This window comes from Wyeomyia smithii, chromosome 3 (assembly GCF_029784165.1).
Source record: "Wyeomyia smithii strain HCP4-BCI-WySm-NY-G18 chromosome 3, ASM2978416v1, whole genome shotgun sequence".
Classification (NCBI taxonomy): domain Eukaryota; kingdom Metazoa; phylum Arthropoda; class Insecta; order Diptera; family Culicidae; genus Wyeomyia; species Wyeomyia smithii.
In genome coordinates this window covers 13,398,020-13,416,201 of record NC_073696.1, presented here as the reverse complement: position 1 = coordinate 13,416,201, position 18,182 = coordinate 13,398,020, and the positions used below count along the sequence as shown (strand labels likewise).

The 18,182-nt window shown below is 37.5% G+C and overlaps 1 protein-coding gene across 2 annotated transcripts in view; it reads right to left on the bottom strand.

Annotated features, from left to right (window-relative positions):
* LOC129726636 (kunitz-type serine protease inhibitor bitisilin-1-like) overlaps nucleotides 1-13,070 on the bottom strand; it is a 40,952-nt gene extending 27,882 nt beyond the window's left edge. Inside the window, exon 1 of one of the 2 annotated variants that reach the window (XM_055683582.1) lies at nucleotides 12,662-13,070. The gene's annotated coding sequence lies outside the window, so the exon portion shown is untranslated. The remainder of the gene's footprint in view (nucleotides 1-12,661) is intronic. The other variant, XM_055683580.1, reaches the window with a different exon arrangement.
* Nucleotides 13,071-18,182: the final 5,112 nt, after the last annotated feature.

The window sequence follows — 18,182 nt, the reverse complement described above, 5'->3', positions numbered from 1 at the left end:
TCGGCAACTGGCACCTTTTGGTGCCTCTAAATTTTGTTACAGAAGCGGCAAATTGAATTTTCTGTTTTACCAAATGCTGCTGCTAGCGGAAAAAACCTTGCAAAAATGCATGTTTGTGTTGGTGTTAATATTATGACAGCGGCCGGCGCAGCTTTCAAGAAACATTTGTCTCTACCATTCCATCATTTATGTAGCCCATCCCTCTTTTTGACGTTGACTAACGTCTATATCGAAGTTAGGCCACTGAATTTGAAAATCTAGTAATTCAACCAGGGAAAACCAGAGAAAAGTGGTCAGGTTTTGAGCGCTTATTTTGCAGTCATCTATTATTAGGTTTTCGAGGTTTTGGCATCAATCGATCAGAAATTCTTTTACGGTTAAATTTATGTAACAAAAACAAACTATTGTTTGAGATACACTATTGAAAAATTGGTAATTAATATCGATTGTCTAAATCATACCGCGCAGCCAATCACTACCTCTCTTCCCAAGCACAGTCGACACTAACGGATACAATCGATCTGACTTTGTTGTTGTCACTTTCTGTTTCCGATGTTTATGCTGCTGCTAGCGGAAAAAACCTTGCAAATATGCATCTTTTTGTTGGTGTTAATTTTACGACAGCGGCCGGCGCCCCATCATTCTGATTCCAAAACCGCACCAGTGACATGCGGACGCTAGGTGATAGCAGCTGAAAGGAGGAAATACAAAATAGTACCGGTCATCTCGTGCCGGTTTCACCCGTTATGCTGGTGGCTTTAGTAGTAAATGGCTACTGCAAAACACTGCAAACAAATGGCTGGAATTCTGGACGGACTAACCAGGAAACTATAATCGGCAACTGGCACCTTTTGTTGCCTCGAAATTTTGTTACAGAAGCGGCTAATTGAATTTTCTGTTTTACCAAATGCTGCTGCTAGCGGAAAAAACCTTGCAAAAATGCATGTTTGTGTTGGTGTTAATATTATGACAGCGGCCGGCGCAGCTTTCAAGAAACATTTGTCTCTACCATTCCATCATTTATGTAGCCCATCCCTCTTTTTGACGTTGACTAACGTCTATATCGAAGTTAGGCCACTGAATTTGAAAATCTAGTAATTCAACCAGGGAAAACCAGCGAAAAGTGGTCAGGTTTTGAGCGCTTATTTTGCAGTCATCTATAATCAAGTTTTCGAGGTTTTGGCATCAAACGATCAGAAATTCTTTTACGGTTAAATTTATGTAACAAAAACAAACTATTGTTTGAGATACACTATTGAAAAATTGGTAATTAATATCGATTGTCTAAATCATACCGCGCAGCCAATCACTACCTCTCTTCCCAAGCACAGTCGACACTAACGAATACAATCGATCTGATTTTGTTGTTATTGTTGTTGTCACTTTCTGTTTCCGATGTTTATGCTGCTGCTAGCGGAAAAAACCTTGCAAATATGCATCTTTTTGTTGGTGTTAATTTTACGACAGCGGCCGGCGCCCCATCATTCTGATTCCAAAACCGCACCAGTGACATGCGGACGCTAGGTGATAGCAGCTGAAAGGAGGAAATACAAAATAGTACCGGTCATCTCGTGCCGGTTTCACCCGTTATGCTGGTGGCTTTAGTAGTAAATGGCTACTGCAAAACACTGCAAACAAATGGCTGGAATTCTGGACGGACTAACCAGGAAACTATAATCGGCAACTGGCACCTTTTGTTGCCTCGAAATTTTGTTACAGAAGCGGCTAATTGAATTTTCTGTTTTACCAAATGCTGCTGCTAGCGGAAAAAACCTTGCAAAAATGCATGTTTGTGTTGGTGTTAATATTATGACAGCGGCCGGCGCAGCTTTCAAGAAACATTTGTCTCTACCATTCCATCATTTATGTAGCCCATCCCTCTTTTTGACGTTGACTAACGTCTATATCGAAGTTAGGCCACTGAATTTGAAAATCTAGTAATTCAACCAGGGAAAACCAGCGAAAAGTGGTCAGGTTTTGAGCGCTTATTTTGCAGTCATCTATAATCAAGTTTTCGAGGTTTTGGCATCAAAACGATCAGAAATTCTTTTACGGTTAAATTTTTGTAACAAAAACAAACTATTGTTTGAGATACACTATTGAAAAATTGGTAATTAATATCGATTGTCTAAATCATACCGCGCAGCCAATCACTACCTCTCTTCCCAAGCACAGTCGACACTAACGGATACAATCGATCTGACTTTGTTGTTATTGTTGTTGTCACTTTCTGTTTCCGATGCTTATGCTGCTGCTAGCGGAAAAAACCTTGCAAATATGCATCTTTTTGTTGGTGTTAATTTTACGACAGCGGCCGGCGCCCCATCATTCTGATTCCAAAACCGCACCAGTGACATGCGGACGCTAGGTGATAGCAGCTGAAAGGAGGAAATACAAAATAGTACCGGTCATCTCGTGCCGGTTTCACCCGTTATGCTGGTGGCTTTAGTAGTAAATGGCTACTGCAAAACACTTAAATGGCTGGAATACTCGACGGACTAACCAGTAAACGAGAATAATCGGCAACTGGTACCTTTTGGTGCCTCGAAATTTTGTTACAGAAGTTTTGTAAAAGAAGCGTTGCAATTCCCTCTACTATTTGCTTCAATGGAATATTTTTTTTTTATAAGAATACGGTAGTCAACGTCATGCGGTCGTGTCTTGAATACCACCCTCCTACTTTTTTTGCTATTTGGTTTTCCGTGTATTCAGATTTGACAGTTCACGCGGGATTTCTGACAGCTGTCAAAGTCTAATGTACTCAGTTTGGTTTGCCATTTCACCATGAACAGACTTACGCCTGAACAACGCTTACAAATAATCGAATTTTATTACCAAAATTCGTCCTCTGTGAAAAATGTTTTTCGCGCAAAATTGTGTTCAGTGACGAAGCTCATTTCTGGTTAAATGGGTATGTTGATAAGCGAAATTGCCGCATTTGGATCGAAGAGCAACCAGCGGCAATACAAGAATCACCAATGCAACCAGAAAAATGCAGGGTTTGGTGCGGTTTACACGCTGGAGGCATCATTGGTCCGTACTTCTTCGAAGATGATCAAAATCGCGACGTTACGGTCAATGGCGCTCGCTATCGCGCGATGATTTCTGATTTTTTCTGCCGGAAATGGAAGAGCTGTGTCTTGTTGACATGTGGTTTCAGCAAGACGGAGCAACGTGCCACATATCGTGCGAATCAATGGACATATTGCGGAATGAGTTCGGTGAGCAATTCATCTCACGAAATGGACCGGTGAATTGGCCGCCTAGATCATGCGATTTAACACCGCTAGATTATTTTTTGTTGGGCTACGTTAAGTCTCTCATCTATGCGGATAAGCCATCAACAATTCCAGTCAATGTTGTAAGACAACATTACACGCGTTATTCGCGAGATACCAGCCGAAATGCTCGAAAAAGTGACCCAAAATTGGACTTTTCGTATGGATCATTAAAAACGTAGTCGTGGTCAACATTTGAATGAAATTATCTTTAAAAAGTAAATGGCATAAACCAATTTATCGGCTCAAATAAAGATTTCATACAGTTTTGTAATTTTTATGCGTTTTGTTTTAAAAGAAAAACCAAATTCTTAGAAAATCACCCTATATATTTATTTATCGCCTTACTTATTGAAAGTTTAAAATCAAAAAAAATAGATAAAGCAAGGGCAAAAAACACTAATATGTGTTTACTTATATTTTCCAAGTAAGAATTTTTGCATCCAACACTCTTAGTTTGCTCGATACAGATTTTTCGGCCCGAGATGCAGAGAAACAGATTTTGTCGAAAAAAAAAAAAAATACAGGTATAAATGTGGCAACCCTACTTACACCACAGCTGAGCGGGTGGTGTGGTGAGTGGTGAATCACTCATTAGAGAATACGTGTGCGTGCAGATTTACTTATACTAAACTTATTTGATACCGCGTACAAATAAACTTCCAAATCGCGTAAAAATAATCCGCGTTATTGTAAAAATATTGCGTTTAAAAAACCAATAAAAATAACCCGCGTTGAAAAGACCCTAGTGTATTTGGAAAATTTTATCGTTTTTAGTTTTAGTTTTCTCTTATTCTATTAATTTTGGTATTTTCACAAGAACAAATTTTTTATTTCTTTTCAAACAAAAATAAGACAATGTATAATTTTTCAACACTTATCAAACAAACCGTTCTGGCTCTATGAATCATAAATACCATTTTTACACAAATTTTTATAAAATAGGTCGTGGTTAAAAAAACTTGAATTTTTTTTGAACATTTTTTATACTGTTGGAGATTATCAGATTTTTTTCGCTTTCTTAACCCATTCCCGGCGGAGAAAAACCAGTTTTTATCCCAAAAAAAACTTTAAAATCTTATCACTAATCAACTCTATGCATAATTGACATAAACTGTATTGCACATTAACGGTCAATCTGTTCTCTATAACGATACTGAATAGTTTCATCTTCCAAATTTACGAGAATGATTGTTAAGTCGGAATCAAAGTTTGAATGTTAGGTGATGCCATATGGCAGCACCCGCCGGGAGCGGTTAACGCTTACTTATTGAAGCAAATTTTAAATCAAATCAACCCAATGATGCCATATGGCATCATTTGACACACTGAACATTTTTTGACTTAAAATGGATTCAATGTCATTTCCATCACTTGGCAACGTATTTATAAACACTAAAAGGTGCTACTTGACGGAGAAAATCACATCAAGTTAGTTTAGTTCGATAAATGGACGCAGTAGCTATCCAAAGTTGAAAAAAGTAAAATATTCGGGTTGACTCGGGTTAACGTTTGCCTTGACAAAAATCGTCGATTTTTCATGGATTTACCTTCATAAGCATTGACGAAACTATTTGTGCAGCATCACCATGAGTCGGGAGAAAAAAATAACAGCTTTGCCGAACTCTTAAGCCTGTAGTACACTCTTTGTCTAATGGTCAAATATTTGACCTTCTGACATAATGTTCAAATTTATTTGACATCATGGTTGTTGTTTGCCCGTGTATGCCCCATGTTAAAATCGGAGAGTGACAAATAATTATCTTTGACCAAATTTTTATCTGTCAAAAAGAGACAAATATTTGACGCTCGGTCGAAGAGTGTACTACGGGCTTTACCGTGATGGCGAAAACAATGAGCTACTCCGTTTAGAAGTGTGCGCGTTCAAAGAACAGAACTCCGCCGCGTCGAAGACGGACATCATTCCGGCATCTACAACATCTTGGCACTATTGAACAACAATCCGAGCATCACAAAAAAGCCCGATTCCGAAGCTTCAAAGGATGCTGAAAAGGCAAACCAAGGGAAAAGTGGCGACATTGTTGCGTGTGCTTGGCCGGGAGGTCGGTGCAACCGGCCAAACAGTGGAAAAGTACCTGGCGAAAATGGACATACACGTCAGGCAGTCCCGTTTACTGGTCTCGGAGCTGCAGGCAATGACGCAGCGGCAGTGGTTGAATAAGATGGTTAAGTCGATTTTCCCGGTGAATTGCGACGTGGCGGTGTGATGGACGACGAGACCTGTCTCACCCTGGATGGCAACGACTGACAGGGTACTTCGTATTTTACTTCCAGAACGAAGGAAGTGAAGGATAGGGTGACTGAATATCAATGTAGTACCCAAGTCGGCGAATCCGCCCAATGCACCCCATCAGCATTTCATCGAGAATTTCTGGGCAAACCTGAAGCGTAAGATCTATTCTAACAATTTCGTCGCGAAAACTTAGGAGAAAAGAAGAAAGAACTCAAACACATGTCCACACTCATGTTTTCGTTCACCGGCGTAGAAGTTTTCTGCAAATAAGTTGATATAGTTACCTACCATGGAAAATTTATTAAACATAATTATCTGTCTTAGTTTTATCACCATCCGAAAGAAGTCCATTTTTTAACGCAAATGTATTTTTTTTTGTGTTTTCACCCTCAATATATTTGGGATTAAAAAAAAAACAAAGAAAATATCTGTGACTCTCAGCAAATCTAGTGTGCTCCTCTTTTTAATATTAAAGTCTGTGTTAGTGCTTTTGATGTCGATTTGAAAAATTAACAAATATATAATAAAAACCTTGATTAGCTTTATACTCTGAACTGTAGTATCTAGATCTTTAGAATGTGAAAAAAATATGTTTCTTATTTTTTTTTCAACTAAGATTATGTAGGTATTACATTTTCGTCTTCCGAATCTATTTCGATGATTTCTTAACATTCAAAGAATTTACATTTGGAGAAATTAAACATTTGGAGAAATTAAAAATAACTTTCAGAGCTTCGTTGATCCTCAGTCAGTTTACGATGCTTTTCTAACGTTCCTAACAAAATTCAGTTTAAAAGGTAACAACAGAATTGAGCAGCATAGAACTATTAAAATTTATTACAGAATAAAAGGTGTACAGCGAAATTGGTAGTTAAATTTTGCCGTATGTCGAATACACAAGCTGTGCAGAGGCATCAAATTTCATCAGTTAAAGTTTTGCCTCTACTACATATCATAATCACAAAACACTTAACTGATGCTTGCCATTGGAATGAAACCACACAAATCGCTCCAGCCGGCTGGCGTACAACCACCGCGTACAACCAAAACAATAAAGCTCTATTTCGCAGCAGTACGATGATTTTTGTATTAAAGTGTGTATCGACGAGCAGTTCGTGGCTAGAGGGCGGTTGTTCTTCCTGAAAAACCCATCGCCCTAAAGTGATTTACTCTTTTATGTCGATATAAATCAGTTACGCCGAGGTGAACGATGTTTGTCAAGGCTCGTAAATATTCTCACCTGTTGGGGTCGTTAAGCGGTGTGGCTTAGGGCGAGAGTTTGTTTAGTGTGCATTTTTGGGGTGTGGGAAGTGCGTAGCAAATTATTATTTATTGATCTTGGATCGAATTTCAGACACAGCGATGAGAAACTGTAAGCGTTCGAGAAAAGTGATTTGAGAATAGAGATAGTTTCGAATATTTTTGTTCAATGCTGTAATTTTTTTTCAGTTGAAATTATCAACACAACAAAATATATTGAATCTGTTCAAAATGTTATTGGAATCGAAGAAATATCCGAAACCAACGGCTATTTCGCTCGGGTTCGACAAATCCTTTCAATTCGAGCCTGAAAGTGCTTTAAATCACAGTGAAATCTCAACGCAGCAAAGCTGCCAACCAGTAGTAATAGAATTTGAAATTAAAAGCAAAGGAAATTGGACCTATCGACAGGGGCAAAAATATAGCGGATAAACTCCCCGAGGGAGAAACTTTTCACACGTATGACTTCTTCCCTTGGCGTTGGCGGTGGCTCGGATGGAGAAACTTGAAGTGCGAACCAGGAGAAAAGATTTGTAAATTATTTTATTATTTCAGCACCTGTTGCATTGTTGAAAATATATTTTCCAGCCAGAATGTCTCGTGTGGATTGAACTCCATCCGTGTGCGAGAACGAATTGCGCAGAAAATCATTGTTTCTGAAATGAAGAAAAGAAGTACAGTGTCGGAACGGTTAACCGCTTTTGTGTAGAGCAGAGGCACCGTGCCGGGATTGAATATGTACACAGGTGGAGAATGGGCTAGCCCATCCCACTCGGGGACGCCGCGAACGGTAGAATCATCACACCTTCCAGAAAGGAAATGGTTTTCCATTGTGGGACCAGCGGTGGTGGGGTAGCGATACGGGTGGCATGGCAAGAACTAAATGTATATTTATTTATGGATCTCGAGGCTTTGTTTCCGTTGTGTCTGGTGTAGCGCTGCGGGGAGACTTAAAATGACATAAAATTTAATACACACGTGATTTGATGTTGGCTGGGTGTGGGATTTGGGTGAGAATGTGGGGGACGGAAATGACTGTAGTGTCTGAATATGAGATTTATGCGGACGCACTTACCTACTTGTTATGCAAAGTGATAGTATTTTAAGTATAAGTAAACGTACATTATGCACCGTACAAAGTTCTGAACAGATATGAATCTAGCGAATAGTGGTGCAAATGGGTTTTTGGGATTTATGAGACTATCTGAAGTGCTATCGCTGTTTAAAGATTTGTGGTGCCATTTGCGATTAGCAGAAATTTTATCGTTTAACTTGAAACTATGCGTCATAAATTTATAAAGGTCCAATTTATTATAAACTTTCAAGCTGTTTTGTTTTTAATATTATTTTCAATTAAAAACGAATTCAATACGAAGTTCAAGGCAAACAGAAGACATTGGTTGCACATCATTGGTTAAAAAAACATCTTCCATCAACAGCAGTCACTCATCCGATGGAACCATTTCCTTTGTATCATAAAGCAAGCTGACATAAGTCATAAATTGCATTATTTTACTGCAATTTGCCGAACGCAGAAGGAAGTAGTAATAAGTCACGGGCGGTAGAAATTGAACCGTAAAAACATTTTCTATTAGTGATGTGTGTCTTACTAGAAGCATACACAATTTCACGTTTCGTATCGTTTCACATACGATACTGCCGAATACCTCCGGAGGGATTCGCGTCCTAGCCACTTGCCCGTCGCCTCCCTCCCATTCTCTAACATGGTTCGAGTGAGCTGTTGAACAGTGTCATGTTCAACGGTACGGTTGTAATTTTTTGGTATTTTTATTTCCTTCCACCTGACTGGCGAGGAGACTCGTGGGAAATGAAGGCAGTTGGCCGCAGGACGGGATCGACATAAAGTGTAAATAGTTCTCGTCATCAATGATATTAGCTTTGCTGTTCGATTCCTGGATGGCAATTGGTGCAGCGATAGCAGTTTCCGAGGCGACCAACCACCGTCTAGTGGTTACCGGCAACAACCGAGATACTTAGTGACTTGCGGTGGCGTTCAGCTTCCTTGTAATGGCTGATGTAAACTAGTGCCCATAAACTTGCAAGTTAAGACGCTGATGCCCATGACCAGTCGGTCGGGAAACGACTATTGATGGAGCTGCCAGCGACAATCTAGGATCGAAATCGAACCCCTTTCAGTTGCAAGCGGTCGAATCGTTTTGCCGCTCTGCTCTGCTACCATCGATACGAGATCAGTTTTTCTCTTCAATTACGATATGAGTCGGCAGCAGCCACATCGGTGGCGCTGGAACATAATGGATGAGTCTGCAGCGATGGCTGGTGGGTAGAAAGAAAATATAGGGTAAAACCGAAAAGATGGTGTTTTCCTCGTATCCATAAATTTTTATTTCAATTTGCTACTTTGCCGTCGCATTCAACCGGGTCCAATGAGTTTTTCTGTTTCAGATGGGTTTCTAATATGTTAAAGCTATTTGCAGTGGATGTAAGAGGTTACGGTTTCGCTGCAGCAAACGAAAACACGATAGACACGGCGGGGTTAGAGTGGTTCATTTGTGGAACGTTTGCTTGTTGTAAATTTGTGTTTGATGTAATGTGCCAACCGATAGGTACGAATTCGTGTTTTTATGAGCATGTACCCTATACCTACTATAAAAGCACGTAGCAGTAAAATTATTTGTTTCGCTGCACTTTCTTTCTGTCAAAATAATTCAGACGCCGTACACGTTCCAAAGTGACTAGAGAGCTGTGGCCAAACGTATCGTTTGATTATGCTGAAAAGATTGATTAAAATTCTCGAGAACAATTTCCAGTTAAATTATAACCCAAACATCATGATTCAAATAGGAATGTATTTAATTCGTATTATTTTTCACTCATTAGCTTATTATTTTATAACCCGAAAATGTCTGTGCGAGATTGTATTTGTATTGATTTGTATTCTCTCTAATCGGAAGATGAGCAAAAGCAAGTTGATCGTCTAAACTTACACCTTCGCTTCATTTTCTTACAATCCTGAATGTATGGGGACTTTTGATAACTCGTGAAATATGAAAAACTATAACATAATTTGACAAAGGTTTTAGTAAGATGTTAAATAAAAAATAAATTTTATCCGAAATAATCACTAGAATCGGTTAACAATGTTGAAATGCAATTGTTTTCAAGAATGTAGAAATTGAGTAAAAATCACTAAAACCGACAGTTCTATTTGGGCTTCAAATGGTGAGTTGGCAACTTGGAAGGAGCGTCAAACTGAGCTCCGGTCCTCACAAGTTCCTATCTCACTCCTTCACGAGTTATATGATACAATAGACTACCAGTTGAAACATGGACACAACTGGTTGGCGTTGCCTGGGCAATTTTGTCATCCGACAAAAGCTAAGTGAAAAGGTGTGACGCGAGAATGCTGCAACACAAAACGAGGGCGAACGTGGAGCGCTACCGACGCGCACGGAACAGGCAAAACTCGGTCTTACGGAAGAAGAAGAGCCATGAGGAAGATCGAGATCACGAGGCGATGGAGTACATCAATCGCGATGTAGCAGAGGGCAACGTAGTAGATCTGGGGCGAGGGCGTGGTAATAGATCTCGGTGTACGCACAGATGACGACAGAATTCTAACCCCTAACCTCTAGGAGGTTAGAGGGCAGATCGGCCGGCTGAGAAACAATAAAGCCGCTGGAGCTGACCACTGGCTGAGACGCTACACTGGGATATTGCCAAGAATTGGGAGGAGGAGGTAGTACCGGAGGAGTGGATGGTGGGTACAGCGTGCCCCATCTACAAAAAAAGACTATAAGGTGGATTGCTCCAACTACCGTGCAATCACGTTGCTGAACGCCGTCTACAAGGTATTGACGTGGGACTACGTCTTTGTTTACTATACTGGGATGCATTCTGTAAAATTGGAAATAAAACTGGCAAATGTTGCGTCAGATTTCAAACGTTAATAACAGCATAACCACATGATGGATAACAATAACCAATACGTTGTTGGATAGATAAAATGTAGAACAATTTTGTAATATGCCAGTTATCACTCTAATTTCATTGCTGAGCGATAAAATTGATAAAAAGTTTCAATGACAAATTTACGCGAACAATGAACCAATCACATGCGAGCATTCTTAGCACAGACGACGTAAATGGACACCATCCGCTCCCTGTGATATTCTCTGTGTCAATATCGAAATAAAAATTGACATAGTCTCCCCGTCCCAATAGGTTAAATTTATTTTTGCTTCCATGAGCTTAGACTAATGTGATGTCTCGAAGGTAAAAGTTTTCCGAAAAGCTTGAAACAGTCCCCATTATTGAACAATTTCTAAACCTGCTTTCAGAATCTAATAAAATCTGATGTCTTGAAAGAAAATATGCCGGTATAAGTAACAGTACCAGTGGAGTAAAGATCCGCAGGTCTCTTGTCGGCTATGATTGCAGCGGTACTCTTCTATTCGTACATTTCAGCAGTACACTTTTATTCGTACTGCAGCGGTACTATTCGTATTGCAGTGGTACATTTTTGTTCGTACATTTGTAAACGTGTGCAATCGAGGAAGAACTCCATGGCTACTGTTGATGGTGATTGAAAGTTTATTTCATAAATATGATTACCAAAAGTTACTCAACAAGAATTGTAAATTTTTGCAACGGATATTCATTTAATTTTATCTTTGATATTCACTAAATAATCGTGACCGGATAGTATCGAGAGAGTAAATACCTAAATATATACATTTATAGAAGAGTAAGAGCCTGCGAATACTTGTGAATTTTTTGTTTATGTACTAAGATTTATTTGAATCTCTTTTTACATTTCTAAATTGTTAGATGATATATTATTATTTCAAAGCTTTACCATAATAAACGTATGTATATTAGCAGTCTTGGTAATGCAGCGAACGTTGTTGTAGGTAAATTAAAAAAATTGTCAAGCAAAAAACAAAAATGGAATTGTTGATTGTTACTAAACCATTTATTACGATAACGTAAGTATTATTGGATTTGGTTTTCGAGGATATAGAATTAATTCTGACTTTAACGCATTACGAGAAATTCTTGATGCTTTTTCAACAGGAATGATATGCTTGTGCCTTGTCAAATACATGTTGTTTGCACAAAAAAATACTACAGGCAAATACTAATATCGCCAAATATATACGATATTCTTTCGAGTGTAGTTGAATATATTTAAAAAAATTGATTTCCAGGGAAGCTGAAAATAAAAATACGTACAATCGCTGAGCAAACACCTTGATTCTGTCTGCAGGCTCTGTATATTTTGTAACAAAAAATTCCCTAATTACAGTGTTTAGTCCCACGTCACCATTTCATGCAACCCTAGGGCTGTATACCTTGTAGTATTTTAGAAAATCTCATTTCGCTTAGAAAATTATACTCTTTTGACCGATATATGAAAATCAGAAATCCGTGAGTAGCTAAGCAACCCAATTTGGAAGGAAACATCGAGATAGGGGGAGATATCGACATAAGGCAAAATTACCACCATATCAACCAGAAAATGTAAAGAATACAGTTAAAAAGTTTTGAAACTAGAAATGATGTTACGTTCTAAGTACACAATATTATGATCAAACCTGGCTGAATTGTAACTAATGTTGAAACAGTTATAGCTTATTGAAGATTATCTTTCAACTGTCAACCCGAAGTATCTGGTCACGAACGAACATTATTTCATTTTTATTTCTTTTCTCACGAATTATCGTTATTCGTGTATTGAAATTGCTTTAACGTTTTAATCAACAAAAAATACGTGCGGAAATTACTGGAATGAGTTTCTGCAAGTGCAGTTTTATATATGTTTTTTATTGAATAGTATGTAACATTGATAAACTTAATACTATTTTTTTAAATTATCAAGACAGTTTACCAACAATTGAAATCGCCGCAGAATGAAGTTAGTTGATACAGATTACACACACGCAATTTTCTGAGGTTCTCCACCTGTAACGATAATCAAACTAAACACTCACAGTTATTAAATGAATATCTTCTACAATGAATTAAAGCTGCGCAGCACACTCTGTCAATTTTGTTAAAGCAATAGCTAAAAGATTATCTACAACACAACAATTTCAAACCAACTCGAGGACTCGTCTAACACCATCTGATTTTCGCTTCAGTAAATTTGCTCTTTTTATACCTTTTTATAACTCCTATCCGCTGAGTGATGTAATATACAATTGCTGGCAATACGCTCACTGACATATCAAGCAGTTCACCAACGACAATTACCTAAATTGAAATAATAAATTAGGAAGGCAGCTTCATCATTTCAACCGAGATTCTAACGTCGTGCAGCATGAGTCCACGCTTTACCATCATTGCAAATATAATCTGCGCTGCGTTCATATAGACTACATGAATACGGTATATGTACCGTACTGTATCAAATTTCGAACACTTATATCATAGATAACTTCTTGCACTAAAAAATCAACGAAAAATGCACTATCTCGTCGACCTTAAAGGTTTAGCATGTTTGTTATTTCATTGTTGTTGCAATTAAGTGCTATTCATATTCATTTATATTCAAGAGCTATACATCACTGGGCGAAGGACATTCCAAGGAACGAAATGGTATATAATAATCATTCTTTTTATTACACTAGCTATAATAATTCGATTTTTATTGTAAAGTGTTCGAAGTTTGAGACCGTTCGAAGTTTGAATCAGAACGGTATGTTAGGAACAATTGTGTCATGTCACATTGCCGGTGATTTACGTTGATTTAGTTAGTACCATCAGCGATGCCAACCTTTTTTTTATAAAAAGCTGAAAGAATGCAAAATAAAAAACTGGAGAAAACTGGATACGTAAATTTGAAGCTTTTACAGAAATTTATTTGATTTTCGGATCAAAAATGCTGCACCATATTATTGCATGTGACCCAAAATGGCCGAAAGAAAATTTTTTACTGATGGAATTTAAGGTCACTGGCGTAATTGAAATTGAGTGGATTTCAATTAAAATCTCACAACCGAGGGGCATAAATGCACAAAATACTGAAAAGACCATATATGTAATGGGAATGAGTACAAAAAATGTGGTGATGAACAGAAAACTGAATAAAACTGGAACAACTTTCAAAAAACTGGAAATATTTAACCTTCAGCTTATTCGCTGGCGATTTTCAAAAAAAACTGGAGATATCCAGGAAAAACTGGAGGGTTGGCAACGCTGAGTACCATAGTGTATAGTTTATTGTAGTCAAAAATCAGTGCATCTTGAACTGTCCTACAGATAAGACGTGTTGTCGGTTGCTTGTGGACTGGTCTTTGACTGCCTATAATCGCATACCAGTCCCATATGGATTTTCATCGTTTTTGAGTTAAACATCAGATTCCATATATTTCTTGCTCTACTATCGATTAAGGAAACAAAAAAGTATGTTTTATTTGAAAAATGTGAGGTCAAATTGTCCCATCTTGAAAATAATCGCATATCAGTCCCACCGAATGTTTTTTCTGAGAATGGCCATATTTTTTTCTACAATCTATATAATAAATACTTGGTGTTGTTTTTCAAGCTTTTTACTGTTAAAAAATCATCGAATGATTAATAATTGCAAGGTTATTTCAAATAAATTCCACACAAAAGATAATTTTAAGTAGACACTGAAACTGCAACTTTTTCTGAAAGTTCGTTCCCGAAAGGTTATTGGTTTCGTCAATCAAAGGGATAATAACCTTGAGCAATGCTGCTTTCTGCAAGGGGTTAATTTTCTGTGGATGATCTGTTCACTTCAAATAATTATTCAAGTTGAAATTCTCAGAACTCAAAACAGCTTGTATCTCGTTTCATCGCCGTCGTCTTCCGTCAAGTTGTAATGAAGTGTTGTAATGAAATTGGAAACTTCCCTTTCTCAATACCACTTTTCCAATATGCTAAATGCACGGGCTAACGCGGAATAATTTTATTCAGCAAGTATTACTAAACACTGAAGACATAAAAAGCAAAGCCTTGGTGCTACATTCCGTATCGGAACTCGACCTTCTGTTTATTATACACAGAACTTCGCAGCCAACTGTTGAGTGTACAGGACAATTGCTGGGCTAGCGCTACGATCCTACTGACACTAACAGTCTCTCCCGAGCCGAGACTCGAACCTACGTCGACTGGCTTGTTAAGCCAGCATCGTACCTCGAAACCAGCTGGGAGAGTCACTGAAGACATTATAAAGGATATTATTCAGTAGCATATCCAAGACTTCAACCATATATTTTGCTTTTTCAACGACGGCCTCAAAGTCGGAGTAAATAATGGGAATATTTAGACGCTGTCTACGGCCATAAACGTCTGTCCATATTCAATAAACTTGAGAAATATATGAAGTACCGTGCTTTTTCGCTTTTATCAACAGTCGTTTTTATCACTACTCGCCAAATTCACGCTCGATTTTCTCACTGTTTTTGTTCGTTTTTATCACGCTTTTTTTTTTAAAAAAACCTCAAAACCTCAACTCAAGAATAATGCACTTCCAGTTGTAGAAAATGTATTCGAAACATCGTTTTCATTTGTGCTATGTGTCTTTGCATGTGTATAGTTCTATAAACTCAATTTATTTGATCAATTTTCTGAGGCAACCAAATGTTATATCTGTTACAAATAATTTATGTCATAATTTTGAGAAAAATGAACCGTGAAATACGTATTTCATTGACTTTTGAGCAAAAATTACGTATAATTCCAGCAGTTGAGAAAAAAGATCTATTAACAACTCAAATAGCTCTACAGTTTGGTCCTCATAGAGCGTGGATTTAAAAATTATTAATCTAGCGGTTCCACAATTTCCCATAAGCAAGCATTAGACTCTGCTAGCTATTCTAAAGAATGGGCAGTACAAATCATATTGATATTGCATGTATAATAGCCGTGAGAAAGTCCGCGAAAATGCAATGAAGAAAAATATCGAAAGCTAATCTTTCTTGTTCATTCATTTGTATCTTGAACTTATATTCCATTCAACTATGAAAGTGCATCATTTTACTCAAAATATCACAAATCAAATTTCTATTGAATCCAACACGAAATAAACCAATTTTTATCATTCCGCTGAATTCACGGTTTCATCAAATTCACGGTAAAATTTGTTTTGACCGTGATAAAATCGAAAAAGCACTGTAGTACACCGAGAGGTTGAAAGTGAGACTGGTGTGCGATTATTTTGCTACTCGGAGGCCTAAACAATCGCATATCAGTCTCTTCTCTATTTTTCATTGTAATTTTTACGACAAAAGCAATTCTTCAATGAAGAAGTTACGATTGAGGTCTATTTCATTACATCATGACGAAAAAATTTGAATAACCCACCCCATACAGGAGAAATATCCAAAACAAGAAAAATATCTTCAAGCGCTGTTTTCTCTACTTGATGATTTTCCAGATGGGACTGATATGAGATTATAGGCAGTATAGCTTCAAAGTTTGTGTTTTGTCAGTGCGTCTTTTAACGACAACCTGAAAGTTAATTCACATCAGTATTTATCAAGACTACCTATTGTTGAATTTAACATTTGTTTTTAGTTGTTTTCGTTTCTCCTGAAATGACAGGACGAAAAAAGAAACCGCGCATCACTACGAGGAGAGAGAGTATTTTTCTCGGACAATTCGAGTGTATGCAGTGTATGCCTGAGCAAGAAGCCGGTGAAATGGAAGTTGTTGCTAATGAATCTATACAAAAAGAAATTTATTTTAAAAAGGAAAAAGTTCCGTCTATTGTGGTAACTTTTTCTTCCGAATTTGATGGTTTTAAAAAAGGAACTTTCAACGTTTGTTTCTGACGTTGATGTTACTTATCAAATTGTTCGAGGTATTTAGCAAATAGTTTTGTAACAAAATTCGTCTACCAAGTCACGTTCAAAAGTTAGGTGCGGCGCCCTCTATATGATGAAAATTGTAGCTGGATGCATTGAAGCATATAAAGGACAACAGTAAACGAAACAACTTTTTAGAAGATACTGATAACATTGGACTTGAAAATTTCCTATCTCCGTCCGTTTCTTGATTTAGCCTTTTTTTTTTTTTAAGGGGGGGATTTGTTAGTAGCTTAAGTATTTATGATAAATATTAGTAAATAATGAGTATGTGTGTCCAATCACAAATGGTGACTTCTCAACACTGTTAGAAATTTGTAATTTTAATTGTTAGGATTTGTTTGCTTTCGCAATTAGGACTTATCATTCGTAGGGATTTAAACCTACTTGTCAGAAAAGGGGAAGTAAACTTACAACTAACTTAATTGCTAACTTATTGGCTATAAAGAGAGCTTATCGTAGCAATTGAGGATTGCAACGATTTTTGTCGAAAATTGTTAATAATTTTATTTGACATAGCTTCTAATGGTTCAACACCAGTAAGTCTATGTAATTCGAGTGTACCAAACCAAGGAGGACGCTTCAAAATCATTTTCAGAATTTTATTCTGAATCCTTTGGAGCGTTTTCTTCCTTGTTGAACAGCAACTTGACCAGATCGGTACAGCATAAAGCATTGCTGGTCTAAAAATTTGTTTGTAAATCAAAAGTTTGTTCTTTAAACAAAGTTTAGAATTCCTGTTAATGAGAGGATATAAACATCTCGTATATTTGATGCACTTGGCTTGTATACTCTCAATGTGCTCTTTGAAAATAAGTTTTTTATCATAAATTAGTCCCAAGTACTTAACCTTGTCGGACCAACTTAAAATAACCCCATTCATCTTGACAACGTGATTATTGTTTGGCTTGAGGAAAGAAGCCCTAGGCTTATGCGGAAAAATTATCATTTGAGTTTTAGAAGCATTGGGAGAGATTTTCCACTTTTGCAAGTAGGAAGAAAAAATATCTAAACTTTTCTGCAATCGACTGCATATGACACGAAGACTTTTTCCTTTTACGGAAATGCTTGTGTCATCGCAGAACAATGACTTTGTGCATCCTGGAGGCAAATCAGGAAGATCTGAAGTGAATATGTTGTACAGGACTGGACCCAAGACTGAACCTTGAGGTACACCTGCTCTGACAGGAAATCTATCAGATTTTGAATTCTGATAGACAACCTGCAGAGTTCGATCAGTAAGATAATTTTTTAAAATTTTGATTAGGAAAATTGGAAAATTAAAAGTTTGCAATTTCGCAATCAAACCTTTATGCCAAACACTGTCGAATGCTTTTTCTATGTCTAAAAGAGCAGCTCCAGTGGAATAACCTTCAGATTTGTTAGCTCGTATCATATTAGTAACTCTGAGCAATTGATGAGTTGTGGAATGCCCATGGCGAAATCCAAACTGTTCATTTGCAAAAATTGAATTTTCGTTGATGTGTGACATCATTCTGTTAAGAATAATTCTCTCAAACAGTTTACTTATTGAAGAAAGCAAACTGATTGGTCGATAACTTGAAACTTCAGCTG